The following is a 20,865-nucleotide window of genomic DNA, read 5'->3' on the forward strand; positions in this document are numbered from 1 at the left end:
TTGCGGTAATCCATTTTCATATTACCCGATTTTCCCTGGTGCCTGCCAGGGTCTCCCATCAGTCTCCCACGGCCATTTTGAATTAAGTCGATTGGAAGTGTCTCAAATGTATTCTGGCTTTAGTGCTTAGCTTGTTTGTCCGACACTTGGCACGCACACGCTACTTCTTAGCAACATACAGTGATCTCTTTAAATACAGATATGTTTTTATATAAGATATAAAAGTTACTTATAAAACTGACAAAATTAATAGAGGGAAAAAATTAACTAAATTATAACAATTAACTTTTAATAAATGCAATTTAAAAAAAATATATATATTTAAATCAAGTCTAATATATTTTTTCTTAATATAGTTTGTCCACTATGCTACGCACTTACTGTACATAATGTCCTTGAGATATTACATAATAAATCAAAGCCCAACTAAGGAAATTGAACGCAAAGAAAACCCACGTTCTGAACATTCTGCCGACTGTGTACAAAGTGCATCTGCACTCTAACAGAGCTCCATAGACTGTCACTGATAAGAACCGGCAAATGGAGAACAGCTGTTCGCAAGGATAAAGAGAGCACAGCCGGAGAAATTGTGTTTTTTTGGCGATAGAGACGTTTTCTCTCTTTCATGCTCTTTGCTGTAAGCGGGCTCTGTAAAGCGGCTGGTTGTTGACTGGGACTAAGCCAATTGCACAATGTGGGCCGAAGTTGAGGTCGTGCTTGGCGCCTTGCTAATGTTGCAACACGAGCAACTACAACGACAACTACCAGTGCAACTACACAACCCTTCGTCCAGCAGGAGCTTCGTGTCCGACGCTATTCACTGTACATATCCCACAGATACATGGGTCTGGTTTTATATGAAAAGCGTTTATGTGTTGCTGCTGCAGCGCCGACTACGACAACGACATCAGCAGCAGCAGCAGTAGCAGTAGCAGAGTCGTTGCAACAATCGCAGCTTGCACATCCAGCAGCAGTCAGTTGGCCGCGTCGACTCCTTCAGCAAGGACGCACAGCACTCCCTTCAAAGGACATCGACATCGACATCAGACCAACATCAACCTGAACTTGTAACCAGAAACCAGAATCCAAAGGCCATAGACCGAATGCTAAATGCCAACGTAAAAGTCCTGTAAAGCGTTTACATTCAGCTTACATAAAATGCTAGGGCTCTGCTATGAGAAACACTAGAGACGCTAATTAGCCAGACATGCTAGCCAAGTTTTGACATTTTTTTTCGCGTTAGTGGTTTATTGTGCGGTGTGTGAGCAGACATATTTGTGCCACCACTTTTTTGTTTGTCCTTTTTTTCGTTGTGTGCCATTTTAGCCAGTGAACATTGCCAAGATACTGGTATATACAATAGCGCCCAGCTAATTCATATTAACTTGTTGTGCGTTGCCCGAGCATCGTAACATCCTGTATATGTGTGCAGGTTCTGAGTGCATTTTCATTAAAGTCAACAAGTTGCAGCCGCATAAGGTCAAATAAAAGCAGGTGAGTTGGCGTTTGTCGCTACTAAGACCAGGATTTTCCTGTGTACTTACTTGAAGTGCTTGTAATATGTTTTTCTGGGGGAAAATTTTATTAAGTGGTTTGCGGAATAAGTAAAGTGCATATGGTAAAAATAACGTTATTCTAAGTTACTTTATTGCCAGTCTACGTTTCCCACAATTTGTGTCGGTACTAGAATTGCATTTGTTATTACGTGCTACGTTAAATATATTTTTATTAAAGGCATAAAAGTTTATAAAAAATACTTCTAAACAATTTATAGAAAATGTTGCTCTTCAGTAATAAAATCATCTCATTATGAGTCTAAAATAACTACATTAATAACCTTTATAATCTTTAAAATACAATTTAATCAGCTTACAGATACATTTTTGATAACCTTATAGTTAGTATTAAATGGTAATGGGTTTAACAAAATCTTTCGAAAATAAAAAAAAGGAAGTTATTTAATTCTTCCATTTTAATCTGCCAGTCATTTAAAAATAAATTTTAAATGTTAAATATTAGTTTCAGATTGGTATCAATCTTTTTCAAGATTTCTTTAAAACATATTTTAGCAAAATAACTTATTTTGTCATCTGTCTCCACAAAATAATTAATTTATATAATATTTATCGTATTAGAATATTTTGTTCTGATGTAAAATGAAAAAAAAAAAATTTAAGTTTCTGACAATATTTTAAGATATGCCAATATTTATTGAATACTTGAAACTGAATCAACATTTAGAATAAACATAGTGTCGGAATATAGGAATTTAAAAGCCCAACAAAATTTATGAACAAATAAATCCCTAGTCAATATTTTGTAAGATAAAAAAATACCCATGGGAAGAATATTTATTTAAAATAAAAAATTTGTGGTGCCACATATCTTACATAAGTGCGTGTAGGTGTGCTCGGTTTGTGTCCTCAATTTCGTCGAATTACAAAAGCTTTAAGTAAGTAAGCAAAAGGTAGAAATCGAGTAATCGTTCTCAGGGGCATAGTTTAATATTGGATTTGTAATGGAAATCAATATAGCCCGGGGAAAATTTATGCAGAGGCCAACAAAGAAAGGAAACTGTTTGAATTCGAACCGAGCCAATAAAATTGCATTTCCGAGTTTGAGTCCGAGTTTGATTTGAGTTGTGCTGAATCGCCAGCCTTGGCATTGCCAATTTCATTACGGCCATAACGAGAGAAGGCGAGCGAGGGAGTCCTCTTGTAATTGCAATTAGTTTTATCGTAACTTTCAGTTAAATAATCAAAACATTTTCACAAGCTTCATGCTGATGCCATGCCACCCGCCACCCTGCCACCGAAAACTCTTTGTAATGCAAAACTTTTTAATCCGACGCCTTGGTTTGTTTACACGAACTGCCAACGCCACGCCCACTTCGCCCCTGGTCCACACACTCTAACCAAAACAACAACATTGACAATAAAAACAGGATTGACAGGATAACTCTGGCAGTCGATCCCTTAATACACTGAAATTGTTTGTGAATTGAAAAATGTTACATAAGATTTATTTGGGCTTATCAGGATTGAATTTTGTATGGAAAGAAACGAATTTAATGTGAGTTTGTAATGTTTGTTAAATTATTCTTTGGATTTATTTTTCTATTTATTTTATTCTTCATCCTTGTAAAAGATATTCTATATAATTAAAAAAATTATCTTTATTCTATTTTAATTCCTCTTATTTCATTTTCTTTGTAATTTTTACTTTTGTTTGTTCTTTAAATTGAAATATAATGTTTTATAAAGTACAAAAGCCTTAATGTTTGGTCATAATCAGTATTCCCCCCATATTCATGTTTCTACTAATTTAGTAACTTTACAGTAGCAAATATATTTAATGAAATAATTAAAAGTAGTGTAGAAGTTAAAGCTACTCCGCCTGGATTTTTTCTTGATACTTGGTTGAATTATAAGACCTCCCAGCTAGGGTATGAAATAAGAAGAATTTGCATATTTACACAAGACAATTTACACACTCTCTCCCAGCCCGGCTGACTGAGTGACTGGCTGAAGGGCCGCCCTGGCGCTATCAGACAGGGGCGGAGTTCGACGGGGGCGCCGGGATTGAGTGAGTGGAGGTTATTTTGTAAATTGTGTGTAAGCCGAACTGCTGCGAGTGCCTCCTGATGAACAACCAGACGAACCGTTACAAAAGTCCAACAAGTTAGCTGAAATATGTGTGCGGGGTCTGGGATAAAATGGGGAGAAAGTGGGATAAGTCGGGGATACCGGGGGCTGTAAAGGATGACAAGGACAAGTGAAGTGTCGAGATGGAGCTGCAGTTGTGCGGCCTGAATTGGTGGATATATGTATGGACGGACGGGGATATATGTATAAAGGAATGACTGGGAGTACATTGCCACAACATACGGAAGTAATTCGATTTTGTTGGCAGGCTGATGATGATGGCCCCTGGCCCTTGTGACACTCTTGTGTAATTCCCAGCCCCCAGGATTCACAGGAAGACAACATTTCGAGCACATTAAAAACAACTTAATATCTGTATTGTGTACTTTATTGGGCATCTTTCCGGTGCAGGGTCTATTGTGATATTCATTTCCTAGATGTAATTTAATAATTTATTTACAACATGAAAATTAACAAACATGACCCTGCAATTCCACTGGCGACATATTGTACAAATTACGCAATTGCAACAACCCTATATAACAGATTTCTGCATTACAAAATTGCATTTTCATGGACTGGACAATTACAGAATTTTATGATTTTACAATTTAATGTCATTAAAAGATATTTTCCCATTAGTTGGGTTCTGTTTTTCGGCGATTACGCGTGTTTGTGGGTATGTTTACTAATGTGGTTTAGTTAAAACGGAAATAGTCATAATATGGAATTATGTGTAATTTGTTGAGTGTGTTTCGCCAAAGTCACCTAAATCAGTTGGCAAAATTTACAAATTAATAAAGCTTAACGAGAGATTAGTATTTTCCTGTATAATAGATTAAATAACTAAATTACTAGAAACTAGAAAAATTATGATTTAAAAAAGTTAAAGACTAGATTTAGTCTACTTGGAAAGATTTACAAAAAAAAAATCCTAGGTCTTGTATTATTCTTAGTTTTGTAATTTTTTTTCCTCATTCAAAAAAAAATATGTAATTATGGATTTTTGTAAGAACATTTTAGTGCCTAGCACTTATATAAAATAAGTTTGCGGAACGAATGAAGCCAAAGCTAGTGTTTGAGTTGCCGAATTATTCTTGCCGAGCCCTTTGACCTTGTCCGCGGGTCGCCAATTTGTCGAGTAAGTCAAACACGTACAGTAAGTTTCTTTATTTTAGAAAAAAAAAAAGTTGATTCAATAAATTTTAAATGATCCATTTAAATGCTAAGTGCACTTAGATACAATTTCCTGTGATACGAACATTTCACAACTTTCTTTTTCGACCAAAGAAAATATATTTTAAATATTAGTTTTCTTATTCTAATAATTATACCAGTAGATTCTTTAATTCCATTTGAATTGGATATAAGAGCTGATATTGTTGATGCCTTCGAGAAATGCAAATATTTGGTTTATAATTGCCAACCAATTTATCGGTTTGCTCGGACACCTCAACTGTATCCACTTTTAAGCTCTTCTTCCTTTATTCCGGCCATCGTTGATCTTTTTTTTATTTTTATGTATTTTTGGCCAACAATTAGTGAGCAAAACCACAAATTGTTAAATGAATTTCTCGGCACAACTTTTGGCCGGATAAAGATGAAGGTTTTACAATCAACTGGGCTCTTACATAAAACTAAGAAAATGCAGCTCACAAGTGCAGTTGGCTGCCAATTAAAGGAGGCAGAAATGTCTTTACTAGGCCAGTGGCTTCATAATTGCTTAAATTTAAAAATGCATGAAAAGTATTTGCCCAAATGCTCAAAAATGCTCAAAGTAATAAAATGACTCAGACAGGACCTCAAGACAGGCCAGATAAATCTACGGACGAACAGAGACGGATGCATACAAATAGAAAGAGAGAAGTCGAGAGGTTGAATTTGTAAAATTTTCGGTCTAGGCTAAAATTTTGATTACCTAATACCCATGAGCAGTTTTATTAGGCCTGTGGTTTTCGGTCCTTCGATGTGCAGTATTTTTCTGGGCCTGCAAACGGTTGCATCAATATTTAATTTCATTAAAAGCCAAAAAAGCCAAAAGAGCATCAACAATGCCACAGCACGACATGGCATTTGATAAATTATTTAAAATATCTCCATCTAGTACTTGGGTGCAAGGCATCCCTTCAGGTCAAAACCTATTAGATGCGTTATATCTCTCTCTGCTCGATTAGTTGGACACATTGAGTGCCCGAAAATAACATTTACCTAAGGTCTAATCAGTCTACTTCCACTTTAAATTTTTGGGCCTTGTAAGCTTAAATTTACATCTAGAATTGGGTACAATTTTAGTTAAGCTTATGTAAGTACTTTTAATTGGATATTTAAAATAAAAAAATAAAACTTACTTATAAAAGTTTCACCTATTTCAATTGAATAATTTAATATCCTTTAAATAAGAACCAGCTAAGGAAGGTAAAATTAAATTTAGCCCACTATAATTTTAAAGAGATACAATTTAGAAGTGCGAGCTTACTAACAAAAAATATCCCCTTCGGCAAAGCTCAACTGTAAATGCCCAACTCCCTTTCAGTGTTTGTGTTTACGCTCCATTTACACCTTTGGGTTTTTGGATGCGTAACACCACCGGCTTGGCCTTAACCAATTTTACAGAATTTTAAGCACTCTTCCTCTGGTGGGCTTTGACTTTAAACTGCAGTCCGGTGGAGTCCACTCTAATCCAATCCAGCCAGACGCCAGAGACACGGCCAAGTGCATTTTATGTTCAGACGCCCCGTATGGGGGTCCACCTTCCCTTTGTCCATACGCTTTGGCCCATTTCTCTTGGCCTGTTCTCGTCCTTGTTCGGGGACAGAGAACACAGGACACGGGCACCCTGTGCGCCTGCTTAAAATGATAACGTTGAAAACGCTGGCCCGTCTACACAAGACAAATGTGCGCTATTGAGGCGTGAAAATATTCCACTATAAACACACATACATACATATGTGGACGTCTATGGTTGGATTCGGGGGGAAAGGAGGCAGCTCCTTTCCTTTACTTCCCCGTTGTTTTCCCTTATAGCCGTGTGTAATTTGCCGTGTAAAAATGTGGGTGGATTGGTGTTTATTTATGGTCTTGCCTGGCGACTTCTTAAATTATCTATGGAAATACGGACATTTCGGAAAGCCAACCGCTAAAATGGAGGCTAAGTCGACACTGATTATGGATTTACAACAACTAGGGATCAAGAGTTGGGATGGAGAGCCACTGAGAAGAGAAGGATGCTTGGTTTCCATTCAAAAGGAGACATAAAGGCGCCACTATTCGAACGCATTCGCAGTAAGCGAACTAAATGTGTCAAAAGCCAAAAAAAAGTACACTACCAACAAAAAAATGTCTTTTGTCCAACAAGTGGAGCTCTCCAAATATTTCAAAGAATGCTTACAATTCTCTCTACAGTCATAATGTTGCAATTTTGTCAGCTTAGCAATTTCAAACTTTTGAAGCTTGAACTTGAAAAAACAAAGGTCTTTAAGGTTTAAATAATATATTAAATGTTAATCTTAGATAAGTCCAATGACTTCCTACATAATGTGTTTCAAGTTAATATACAGAGTGCTCCTAACTAAGTAACCCAAATATGAAATCCATAAACTTTCGTAGTTAACTTTTTATCTCTTCATGATCTTTTCGAACATTTATCCTACGACCAAATAGTGGAGTGGCATAGTGTAAATTGTATGGAAATTCTCGGCAGACAGATTTACACTTCATTCCCCGCGATTTTCCGCTTTTGGTGTCGGCAGTCAGCCAAAAAAACAAAATAGGGGGGGGAAAAAATAGAGCGACAACTGAAAAGAAACAAAACAAGGATGCAAAATAAAGGAAAAAGGGCTCCAGTAAATGGCAGAAGCCAGTAAGTAAATGCAAAACGAGCACTTGCTGCCGTTGCAGGAAAACAGCAATGGCAGCAGACACAGACAGCGAAAGAGATGGGTATAAGCCAGTGGAAAAAGATGGCGATACCGGGACCGACGCGTCGGTTGCGGAAAACAGAAACAAGAGCAGCGACCCAATTTCGCCAAAGTAAAATCGCAGTTTTCATTAACCGCATTGCCAGACGCCGACGACAGGGGGCTAAAAACTGTTGAAAATGTTGAAGGTAACATGGGGAAAGCGAGTCAGGGACTCCCCTAGAGGAAGAGGGAAGAGCCAAATCTGTCGCGACTGTCGGCGGTGCCGTTAAAATTACAACAACTAGCACCTGGACTAGGTGGTCGCCTGATTGCCAGTGAAATGTCACATCGATACAGTAGAAACCAAATTAAACAAAGTGCTTTTTTGTTTAAATATTTGGATGCAATTTATTTAAAAATTTACCCAAAATGTACTATACTTTTTACATAACATTATATCCCAAAAAATATCATATTTACTTAAAGTCTATCCATTTATTAAAGACGAAGCCAGTTCTTTAATATTGAAGGATGTTTTTATATTTTAAATCCTATCCGCAAATAACTTATATATATAATTCCTGATTTTACTGTACCGCTGATACTAAACATTCGGCTCATTTACTGCGCTCCCATGTTGGTCTATATCCTGTCTCTTTCGCATTATCCTTTACCTTCTCTGTTACTCCTGCCGACCCTAGTTCGTGGCTCCATTTCATGTATCGCTGGTCGTCTTTGTTTGCTTGGATTATTTATATAGTCGGTACGCCCGATGATTTGTTGGTGGTAGCAATTCCGAAGGTACTGATACTTCTGGAAAATCGAGAGGAAGGCGAAAAATTCGGCTCACCTTGCCAAGTTTTCACGGGAACTTTGAGCAATGCCTGGAGCTGTTTTAAAGTTTTCGATGCCGGCACGGAAATTAAATGCCATCGATGGTTTGGAAAATGGCACAGGAGTATCCATTAAAGCGAACCGAGATTGGGGATGGGGAGAAAACTTAAAATTGAAAGGATATCCTACGGTCAAGTGTTTGTCATTTGCAATTAATTTCCTTTTGACCGAACGGCTGCTTCCGCTGCCCGTTTTGTGCTTTTCAATTAGCAAAGCACAAAGTTTCCCCGGCTCGAGCTCAAGGCAAACGATAGCAATAATTTCCTGCTGACTTTCGTAGTTAGCCCCTCATCAGAGCATTTTCTGCGCCTAAAAGCCGGCTGCATTTTTTATCAGGCCAAGTTAAACGAAATTATCGGCTCTGCAAGAGATATCTCATCTCATCTCATCCATATCGATGGCCAGCACATTTATAAATCGCAAACGGCACAAAAATGTTTTCCTTTTACTTTTAATGCAAAAGAACGGTAGCAGATGGAGGGGTGCATCTCTGTCGTCCTTACATGGGCGGTGGCTGTGGCATTTTGTGGATATTGGGGGTACGAGGCCTCCAACTGTGACTTCCATCTCCTATTTATCCTGTGCGTTTGCTTGTGTAACCTTGCCAGGAGCCAACTGTCGCTGGCATATGCTAATGCCGGACAGCCAAGCTCCGACTTTCTCAGGCACTGAAAGAAACACTTCAAAGAAAACAAAAGTGTTGTAAAAATGTGCATTTTAAATAGGGAGTTTTAATTTAGAAAATCCTTTAGAAATAAAAATAAAATATTAATAGGTTATTGTATAGTTTCACAAAATTTCTAATATTTTTTATCCGTGTCGGTTCCTGTTTGGCAACAACTGCTAAATATGTATGCCAAATGGGATTTGCATATAACGTTTTGTGAAACCGTTTGCGAAGTAGTGGAAAATGAGCAATGGAAAAGTGTGGGGGGATTGAGCCGACTACTGGCTACTGGCTGGTATGCCTTTTAGCCATGTTACGTTGGATTTTGCCTCATTTTTCGTCTTTTTTCGAGGCTCTTGAAAGGCAGACCATGACTAAACGGTGCGTCTGCCGAGTATGTGCTCATACTTTGTGGAGCTACTGCGGATCAGGTATGTTTGTCAATCCCCCAAACGCCCCTTGGGTTGTGTGCTGCTGCTGGTCAAACAACGGATTGTTGTCAGTTTTGATAGGCAGATGGGGTCGCTTAGCAGGCTCAGGAGTTATGGCACCAGTTGACTCGCCAACAGGCTGTCGCTTTTAAGGGCCACCTGCAGCTGAACATCGTGCGAGAGGTGTGGGTGTGGCTTATTTACATGAAAATTAGACGAAAACACGATAGATTGGCCAACTGATTGATTGGCCATGCCGTAAACATCTCATTAAAATGCTAAAATCTTACAGCATATGCATAAAATTATGCATCATGCAGGCAAGAGCTATGCCTAAATTTATTCATGTCCCGCCGATGCAATCGATTGCCAATCAAAATAACTTTCAATTCATTTGCCCAGCATCAATGCGATTCGCATCCTCATCATCATTGACGAGCCAAATTGTCCGATTTATTGCCAGAATGTCTATTTCTTAGACAATATTTAAATATTTAGCACATTATACAAACAAAATTACTTCATTTCAAGAACTGTGCTTTGGAACCATCCAACAAATGTTTTGTAGTAAAGGACGGAAATATGCCGTGTTTCCCGTTCAAGCCCAGAGCAAAGGCATAGTCTAGATTTTCCCGCAAGTCTCTAAAAACCATTCCTTGCGCCCGAAACTCTTTGGCCAAGTTGGGCGATAGCGATAAATCTCAACCAAAAGTTGTGTGTGTTGTGTGCCAGTGAAAAAGAGTCCGAACAGGGATGGAGGGAGGCGGATGTAGTCCTATGGATTTTGTAAAATATGCACAGCTTTGGGAGCCGCCCAGAAGGAGCACACAGAAGGCACTGTGGACCTGGGCACTTGAAGCTGACACAATGTCACAAAGCGCATTATGATGATCAACACGATTATGGCCGAAATTAAGATAGTGTTGGCCAACTTGGTACAACGAATTGTACGGAAAGCTGTATAGCTTTAAAAGGTTTTTAATTTCCACTTAAAAAAATAAATATTAGTGTATGATCTCTAGCAAAAAAAGGGCTATTTCTTTTTAAAGGGGAGTATTAACTAAACAAAATATTAACTTTATTTGGGACACAAAGTTAGCCTCGTACCGAATCTCAACACTGGCGACCAGTAAGTGCAGTAAGTTTTATTGGTATTTGGCTTTCGGGCACGTCCATGCCACTCCCTTAACTACCTTCGCTTCCTAGATATTTTGGAACTCACACTCGCAGGCACAGTAAACAGTCAGACAAAGGGAATTCGATTTTCAGCTATTTTCTATGCCAAAAACGAAGTTCTGGAAACAACCTACTTACGACTTACAGAGCCATTCCATGTTGGGACCAAGTCAGAGCCATAAGCACGTGGTAAAGGCTTTACTGGCCATTTTAACTTTGCTTTGAAAATAGGACTGAACCTCCAGATGGCTGCCATGGAAGACCAGCTATAATTTATGTCACATACCCTATATTTTAATTTATTAAAATGAATGGGACATACTTAATAAAGTATGACGGAATATGGACTACAACCGAATATGCATAATAATATTTTTTAGATAGTTTTATATTTTTTTCTTTTATATGAATAATTTAAACTTTTAACCAAAACTACCAGAATTTATTATTTTGTTCATCTTGATTGAGTAAACCTGGTTGAAAAGAAATTCAAAAACTTATATATAAGGAATTGAAAAATATGTAAAAAAATAAAATAGAAAAATCCTAATTATCAAATATATAAAAAATCCGATAGAAAGTATCTAATAGAAGTAAAAGTATTTAATAGAAATAAAAGTATCTAGCTAGCGAGTATATTATGCCTTGCCATCCGGACTGTTAGGTTTTCCTGTCTTTCTTCTGATTTTTTGTTGTTAGTTCTTTGTCTGTCTGTCTGCCCGTCTGGCAGTTGGGCGTCGCTGCGGCGCCAAGGGCAGCCATTTTTCATCGGCGGGCGTATGTGATGCGCCAACAAAGTCGACGCCTCTGCCTCTGCCCGAGCAGTCACAGGCGACGCCGCAGTCGCTGTCAGTCAGCGAGTCAGTTAGTTCGTCAAACCAACAGATTGTTTGTCTGGTCGCCTGTATTTGTGGTCTTACTTTCCAGCTGCATCGAGGCACGGCTATTGTATCTATGAGATTCTCTTTTCGCTTTTCCCATTCCACATCCCTATTCGACCGTCTATCTTTTTTCTCCCATGGATTGTCTTTTGCCGGGGTCATTTCCACTTGCATTTTGGCTAAAATTTGTCATCATTTGGCTTTTCGGTAGTTTACGAGATTCAGCATATTGGAGGAGATTTATACAACTACTTAAATTAAATGTATTCTATTCTATTAAAAAGTCAATGCATTTTCTTGATTTTTTCCAATATTCATTAGTACTTATACGTAATATATAGTTAATTTATATAGTATTATAAATAAACTCTTCATAAATCTTTGTAAGCCCTTTAAGTAAAAGGTTATGCAATGGATTATTTGCATCTCTTTTTTTTCAAAAGACAAATTTAAGGGTTGTTTTTAAACAATATTTAATAAACACAAATGAAAACCACAAAAATTTCAATCATGTTTACATTAACATTGCAAGTAGGATTATAGTTTTTGGTCAAGTGTTCACCACTGCGTATACTTAATGGAATCCTGACTATAATTTTCCTCGATCCTCAAATGTTTGTAATCAATATTGTGTTTATAATAGTAACAAATAATAGTACTGTGTATGTTTTGTCCTTGCATATTAATGCGCATTATTTTTATTTAGCAGACCTTGCATACCACTGCGTATACTTAATTTGTTAAATACTTGAATTTCTTTTTGCAAAAAGCATTCAAGGTCTAAACAGTTAGTTTGTTTACCTCCCTTTCATGGAATTTACAGTCAGTTTCGTTATTTTTCTCCATGCTTATCCAAAGAATTTTGTAAATGGAATAGATTTTATTTGAAAGCTGGTGTACGCAAAGAGAATGGAAAGATTTGGGGACAGAAAAAACCGCAAGTCGGGCGCCGCCCCCTTGCAAGTAATTGGTCCCCGGTTCATTTCGATTCCGGTCTGGATTCTTTTTTGGCACAGAATCAAGCGCGGGCTTCGCCTTACATAAATATGCCACTTAACAAGCCACCAACGTAAACGTTTTTTATTTCTTTTGGCTCATTGATTGGCCCCCTGCTCCTCGGGAATGTAGTAAACAAATGGCTGTATGGTCCTCACTATCGCCACAGCCAGCTCCCGCGACTATCGCCTTGAATTTGCATGGCAAAAATGCAAATCGGGAATGAGCCAAAAAAAATACAAGGCTCTGGTATAAAGTCTCTGCTCATCATCGGAGCCGTTTTGCAATTTATTTAATTCGATGTTTGTTTTTGCAAGTGCTGGGAATGGCTGGAAATGGAAAGATGCAACCATAGCCACCCACATATACACGGAGTGGGAATCCCATTCTCATTGATTTGAATATGTCAGCAATTTGTGTAGTTTTGTGCACCAATGCGCCAAGTTACCACCGAACCCAGAAGGCCCCTCTTAAAAGCCAAACCACCCGGAATCTATCCCGCCCACTGCTGCGTAATGCAATGTAAACCAAACCAAACCAAACAATTTAAAATCATGGCATGCATTTGGCTTCAATTCAATTTAAACTGAAATGAGCGCGTGGCCAGCATGCATTGGTGTCGTCGGCCAGGCCAAGAGAGTGGAGTGGTACGGGCTCGGAGAGTGGGCCACGGGAAGAATGATGGGGTGACTGCTGCCGGAAAGGAGGCTCGCACTTTTAGCCTAGGATGTATAGAAATGGACACTGTGGGTAAAAATGCTGTTTTTAAAGGAAACTACCAATTGTGTGGTACGAATTAAGTGTCCTCCAAAGACTATGTGAGTTAAAACTACTTAATTTTATCAACATATTAATTAAATACGGATTATTAAATCCTAAATAAAATATATTATATTTAAGGGGAACTTGTGGTGAATATTGCCAAGCAAAAATCCTAGCCATTATTCAGGGAAAACTTTGTTTTCCTCGAAGCTCTTGTGGCATTCACTTCGTGCGGAGGCGGCAAATGGAAAGCAATTTCATTACGAAAGTTTTCGCACAGCTGCGAGCACTGTAATGCCTCCACTTACAGGAAGCTGTAAACATTGATGTTACGCAGTAACAGGCTGCTGTTAAAGTAAAAATTAAAATAACAGTCTATCGCTAAAAAGGCTTCTGGGGCATGGAAAACGCGGCACTGAATTTGCCGTAAATTTGCCTTTAGTTATGCATTTTTAATGCTTGCTGTGAGGCTTGCAAAAAGTTTCACCATTACAATGTTGTTTCCGCTGGATTTCATTGCACTTATTGACACTTGGCCACAATTTATGGACGTAATTTAAATACGAATACCCTTATGCGGCGAAAAAACAGTGATACAGTGCCAGTTCTAAAACTATTTCACTCTGACCATTATATTGGCAAAGCCACAAGTTTTGGTTAAAAAAAAAACGCAAAAACAATTGGCATTTGCTCAGGCCAATTAAAAGTTTCGAATAAACAAAAACAGAGTGGTGGCCAAAAATGTTTGACACTTTCAACCTTACGTTGTCAGCCTTGTTAGCGTCAAGTTTACGGCAATTCCGGGTGTTAACCATGCCAATTTAATGAGAAAATGTAGGACAGTGTGGACCCCCACTAGCTTTCTACCATTTCTCACAACTCGGTCTATTCAACATTTACTAGCTCATCTTGGGTGGCGAAAGTCTGCCACCCCCTTCAGGCTGAAGCACTACTCAAAGCAGTCTGAGTGGCCCCAGCATTCACTGCGAATGCATATTTTTATAAAGTTGTGTGCCCCAACAAGCCCCAACAGTCCGGGCTATGAACTACCAGGCACTTTTCAATAAATCAGAGACCCAAATCCGTAAAAGTCAACAAATGTGCAAGCAGCAGCATATTTATATTACAAGTAAAGTAACGCAGCAACGACGACAATTATAGTTCAACAGAACTTGAATTTTTAGATCTTACCTAGGTGCCATCAGTATCTTGAATTTCTACTTTTGATAAAATTATAGTTCGGCCTGAAGTAAAATTTATTTATTAGCAGCTGCATAAGAATAAGCAGTTGGAACAAAAAGGGCAAATCACAGCAATAAATATTGTGCATATGTTGGAGCGCCCATTAGTTGTTTGCCAATTTTCTGTCTGCCTCTTTTCCCACTTAACTTTCCAACTATTTCTTCGTGTTACCTATATCACCTGGGTTGTGGAGCCGCCGTCAGGTCGGAAGGAAAGTCAAGTGCAAGAAAAATGTCCACCATGACGGCGGGGCCCAACATGAAGGTGTGAAGGGCTTGCAATACCTTTACTTCCTCACTCTCTCGCCCGACTGCAATAAACTTTTGTGTTGTGGCCTTTGGACATCTTTATAACTTGCTGTGGCTAGCCAAGTTGCCTCCATTCGGGCCACCTTACCTGAACCACCATCAGTTTAAATGCCTTTGGCTTTTATGAGCAGCGCTTTACGTGCACTACCACAGCAGCAAAAACGACAGCCACGCCAGCCAAATGAACTTCAGCCTCATGCGGCGAGTATTTAAAATAAAATGGTGGCATGAACAAAAAAATTATATTTTGAAAATATATTACATCACTCGATTGGGCAGTTAAAATGTTTATGGGCAAATTCTTTTTTGTGAAACCAACACTCAATTGGACTAAGCCCCATATGAATAAATATAAATTTTTTGAATAGCGAGTGGATTTTTCCCTTGGTTTCAATTAAAGTTTTCATTGAAAAGATTTGGTTAGGTGTAAAGCCAAAATTGATTTGGCGTTTTACATTTTTTCCGGTTTGTTTTCAATGCAATGGAAAACCACAATAACAACAAGCCCAATGAAATTAGAAAATAATACATTACAGCCAAACTTTTTGAGGTTTTTGTATGTTTTGTTCTATAATTTGAATGGGTTGAATTATAAACAGATAACTGGTTCTAAAATCTAGATACTTATATAAGCAGTCTTCTCGGCTATTCAATTTGAGAAAACAGGGCCGTGCAAGAATTTATCCCAATGCACTTTTGGAAAATGTTTTCCCTCTAAAAGTTGTTTTGTCAAATTATTTTCACTTTTATTAGTAGACGAACTTTTTTTACATTCGGACTGTCTGCGAATTTTTAATCATTCGTAGCTTCTGTCTCAATGTGTCTGCGAATACCCAATGCTAAACGCTGCTGAATTGCAAAGTCTGAGCAGTCAGACAGCCAAGATGAGAGCGTGAACTAATTAGTGCATTACCATTTAGCGGCTTGAATTTGGCGCAGTCGAAAACTTTCCCTGAGATCTAGGTTAGGTAATGTTTTTCTCTTATTTCGGGGCTTTGGGATGGTGGATGGTGAGGGTGAAGTGGCTGTCGAGCAGAGCCCAGAGATGGCAGTGACAGGAGCTGGTGTAATGCTTGACACATTTGTGCATATAACAAGCTGGCACTGTGGTTAATGTTTCTGGTGCTCATTAAGTCTGCATATCCGATGGCTGCTTAGTTATGGATTTAACGCAGCTCAATGCCTCGATATCCATCCATTTGCAATGCACACAAAACACACACCGCCTGATGATTGATTAAAATTACCGTAAGTAACCATGATGAGCTCAACTAACCACGCGCCGGCAATGCAATTAGCAAATCAATTCAGCAATTCTGCAATTGAAATTTAAATTTAACAACAGACGTGCAGACAGGAGACATCGGACAGAGGTAGACAGCAAGACAGGAGTTGATTTTCATGTAAAACAAATATCACTTAATGTGGCCCAGTGCGCCAGGCTAATGGCAAAGCAAAAAGGCACGTATCTTACCTCCTGCCCACTGGATGCTGGCATCATTTGGCCGTCCAGCGCCCACTGGCCAGTGGCCTGTTCCATTGTCCTTGCTGCGGGACTCATCCGGCACGTGTGCGTGTGCAGCTCGTAAAAAAGTGTGCATCAGGTTGCAGAAGGGGCAACGAGTGTTCTCGCTGCTGCTGCTGTTGCTGTGTGGCATTAATAGCAACTGTCGACAAACAACAACAGGCCACAGCAACAGCAATAATAATAATACGGCAGAAGGAGTCCAGGAGGAGACCGAAGTCCTGGGACCACCTGGTGGCCTTAGCTGATGATGCTCTGTTCATGGTAGTGGTCACTGCACAGTGGATGGAACATTTCTAAAAAATATATATATAAATTTGAATTGATTTACTTGGAAACCTAAAAATTTGATTTCACTTAAATTTATGCCAATGAATTTTAGGTATACCCTTGTTCATTTTAATTTCAAATACCACATTAAAGCTTACCCCACTGTTCCTGTCTGGGCCAAGCTCAGGACACTTAATTTTAATAAACAAAATACTCGGCGCGTGGGCCAGCGTTAAGGATTGAGAGCAAAATACATGCATGAATGGGTGTCGGTGGAGGGAAGCTCTGTTTTTGTTCATTTTTTGAGATGCGATGCACTTCACTTCCGGCTTAAGCAAAGGGAAGGAATTCCTGTCTGTGATATGAGTATTTTTTACTGCTCTGACGGAGTTGTAATGAGCCGCACGAGAAATGCAAAAACTTTTCGGGAGCGTAGCTTTGGCTTCAGCCAAGCCAGCTTTAGAACTACTGGGCTTCCCCAGAGATCGATGTCTAACCATAACTCAGCCACATCCCGAAAGAGGAGTTCTAATGGGTGGTAAAGTGGGTTTTGGTGGGATTTTGGTGGGCTGTGGGTACTGCTTGGTGGGCAGACGACGTAAACAAACTCCTTCAGTTTCGACTACCTCCGAACAGGTCGCACGTGCTCTTGTCATTTTACTTTTAAAACTTTTGCGTTCTGCTGTCGTTTTCGATGTTGTTGTTTTTCTTGGTTTGCAGCTAGTTTGCTGGTTGTTTTGGCTGCTTTTCAATTTTATTGTGGGTAAAACAACTGGCACTGTAAAAGGCGTCAGAGTGCTACGTGATTTACACCTAGCCAGGATACAGGATGTGCATTTTGTGGGCGCATCATTTTATGATGGCTCCTGATACCGAACTGCTTTCGTCCTTTTGCTATCCTTTCCTTTTGTCGGCGGCTGCTGTTGCTGCCGCTGCACTTACCACATGTCACGCCCTTTTCACAGCTCCCTGAGTTCTGGTTGCACTTGAGAAAAATCAAAATAAAAATGGGGGAATAGTTATTAGCTTATCTTATTTTTTGGAAATTAATTTAAAGCAGTGCGGGAAAAATATGACTTTAAGTTTGCGCTTTAATTTTAAATGATATTTACTTTACCCTCTGTATTTCATTGTATTAGGTTTGTGTTTCGTTCAGTGATTGTCTGCCAGCCTCTGCTTGTTTTCCATTTAAAGTTTATAAGGTGTTGGCTGCTTTTAGCTGCCAGTCGAGATGTTTGTTTATATTTTCGTTAATGCTGCTCATCCGCAGTCGCAACTTACCCAGCGCATTCCCATTGCCAAGTTCCAATTTTACAGCTCCAGTTGATTTGACTTTTACGTACGTGTTGATGGGAGAGGTTGGGCCAGGCCGCAGCTTTGGTCACGGGGCATTGCATTTGAAAAATATGGTGTTAGAGCCCCGACTCGATGTCCTACGATGTCCTGCGTCCAAAGTCCTGCCGCTGGCCATGTCAAAGTCAAAGCCACGCGCCACCATTGTCATTACACGCGCGGACGCTTACACGATTGAAGGTTTGGGATTGGGATCGACTCGGTCCCGTTGGCCTGACAGAAATGGGAACTGGTGGACCAGGGGCCAGGATTCTGCCAGCACACCGCCAGCGGGCTGCCCTGTCCTCCCTCCATCCCCCCTTGGCACCTCTACCGCTGCCTGCCCCAATGCCCTGCTCTCCCAAGGATGCATTGCATTTTAATGAAGATATACGGCGCGAGCAGCAAGTTGAGTTGGGTTGAGTTGGTTGTCGTGTGCGAGTGTCAGTCGCTCTGCTCGCTGTGGCTTAGTTGGAAAATTTACACGCCGCTTTTCACCCGCCTGGTTTCCGCCTCTTTTTCTAACCTGCCGCCGCCCCCCGGCCCCGGTTTTCCGCCCAGCGCCTCTTCGGCTGCTATTCGCACTGGGCCTGTCAGTCAGACAAGCTCGGAGATTCGTGTTCGTTCTTATATATTTTATACCCTAAATAGGGATAACTTACATTATTCAATTGGACTCTAAATGCATCTTATATCTGTATAAAAAAAACCATAGGATCTTTTATATTTTCTTCAACTAATTATGAACCATTGTCTATTTAATATCGCTTTAGATATATTTGGAAGGGTATTTCTGAAATCGAATCAAAGAGGAAACTCTATTTGTCTTTTTTTTTGCGTAACAGAGCGCGTGCCTTTCATTTCGAGCTTGGCCAGAGGCGCTCGTTCCGCCAGCGTTGTCGACATCCACGAGTTAGCAATGTCACTTTCCCCGGTTCCTACCCATTTTCCACCCCCGGTTCGAATGCGAGTGTGTGAGTGCAATTTAGCTGCCATTTTGGTTAGTTTTGTAAAATATTTGAAAAATGCAAATCGGATTTCGTTGTGGGCATGAATGTTTATTAACACGGAATTTATTCATGTTTCCGGCATTCTGAGAGTGAAGAATGGGGAGTTTGCGTGACATTTTGGTATCTTGATAATTGAGTTAAAACTTGTACGACTTGCAGTGTTTATTGCATTTAATTAGAGCTGTGATTTCATTAGGATTCTTGCACTTAACCACTTTACATATTTTTAATGTATTTGCAAAACTGCCAATTAAAAAAGTCCTTGGAACTGATATATTGCAAGTTTAATAAATCCCTCTTTCCAACTTTCCCTCTTTCAGAATTCATTGCCAAATATTTGCTATTTAATTCATTCTGAATCAGATCGATTTAAAGTTTCCCTGCTAACGCCTCTTAATTGCCGGATGCTTTTAAAGAAAATGACAGAGCATTGAAAACTCTGCTGGTCCCATGAATAATGTATCAACACTCGCACGCCATTTCTTTTGGGGAAAAAGTGATAAAAAATCGCAAAATAAAAGAGACAGGAAAATTCTTTAACTCCGCTCTTTGTCTGTATGATGCCTTCATTTTTTCCACTGATGTTTGCTTTGATGTCGGGGCCAACTTCTTGTGGTTTTGGTCGCTCTCTTTGCCTTTCGCCTTTTGCCTTTGTCTTTTCTTCAACTTTTCGCATTAATTCTGTTAATAATTTTTAATGTCGGCAGAAAGAACGTTAAGTTCACCAACTATTTGCACACATGGTAATTAAAAATTTAATTGCCTTGTCAATATGTTCCTGGGAGTTTTTTTCGCCTTTAATAGCTCTACCATTTATATTTTACTTCCGGGAAAAAGTTTTAAAAAGTTCAGGCATACATTTGCATTACAAATTTGGTAATTTCTCGTTATTTTTTAGGCCTTGTGAGAGAAGTCATAATAGTTATTAAGAAAGTGCATTGATCATACGCCATGTGGGCTAATTTATTTAAATATTATTTCTTTTGAGCATTACTGGTTCTTAAATTATTTCTGTAGATTACGAAGGCCTTTCATTATTTTATTTGCCATTCACTCTATCTCTCGGCATCTTGCCCGCGAACAAGGACCTCGACCGGACCCTTTAAGGAGCTCCACTCACACGCTGTCCAAAACAGCAGGCACTTCCCATTCCGTGTGGCATGTGGTAACTATTTGGACCTGTCAATGCAGAAGCCGCTTGACGTGTTAATTCGCCAGCTGACACACACACTGACACACTCATCGATAAGACAAACACACGCATACGGAGGACATCATGAACAAATTTTACATGCATGCAAATAGCCTCTGTCGAGCCGACATGCTGGCATTCTTATTTATGGCAGCTCTGCCTTTGCGGTTTATTAGCCACGTGCCGGAATTTCTCAAATTCCAGCAAAATAAAAGGTATTCCATATAAATGCAAATACTCGCATGGAGCTGCCATTAATGCATATTTTACAATGCATAAGTACTGCATGCCGACAGGCGCTAGGAAAAGCGTTTACACTGCACTTACACTTGCAATGGAGTAACCTGCTGTTTTTCAAGGTTTTCAATAGGATAGAATCTTTTTTCACTATTTTTTATTTAATTATAGTAAACTATTCCATAAAAATTTTGAAATAAATTTAAGACTATTACAAGAATATTTAACAATGATATAATAAGTTTATTAAATAAAAATTGATACTTATGTTCAAATAAATAAAATTTATAGACAGTGGATTTTTGCCAAAAAATCATGAAGCTCTGATAGCTCCGAGTAGTTAAGGTCACTTAAATGGGACTTTAACTTTATGGCCGAGGGCAATGCTAGAGTTTAAAG

The 20,865-nt window shown here is 39.2% G+C and overlaps 1 protein-coding gene across 4 annotated transcripts in view; it reads left to right on the plus strand.

Annotated features, from left to right (window-relative positions):
• Window positions 1–985: 985 nt before the first annotated feature.
• The window catches only part of LOC6500885 (sex determination protein fruitless), a 123,525-nt gene continuing 103,645 nt past the window's right edge, over window positions 986–20,865 (plus strand). For 2 of the 4 annotated variants that reach the window (XM_032456039.2, XM_032455696.2), the window contains exon 1: window positions 990–1,494. The gene's annotated coding sequence lies outside the window, so the exon portion shown is untranslated. Of the gene's footprint in view, window positions 1,495–20,865 lie in introns of all 4 variants that reach the window. The other 2 variants (XM_032456186.2, XM_032455462.2) reach the window with 2 other exon arrangements.

Source organism: Drosophila ananassae, chromosome 2L, assembly GCF_017639315.1.
Source record: "Drosophila ananassae strain 14024-0371.13 chromosome 2L, ASM1763931v2, whole genome shotgun sequence".
Lineage (NCBI taxonomy): Eukaryota > Metazoa > Arthropoda > Insecta > Diptera > Drosophilidae > Drosophila > Drosophila ananassae.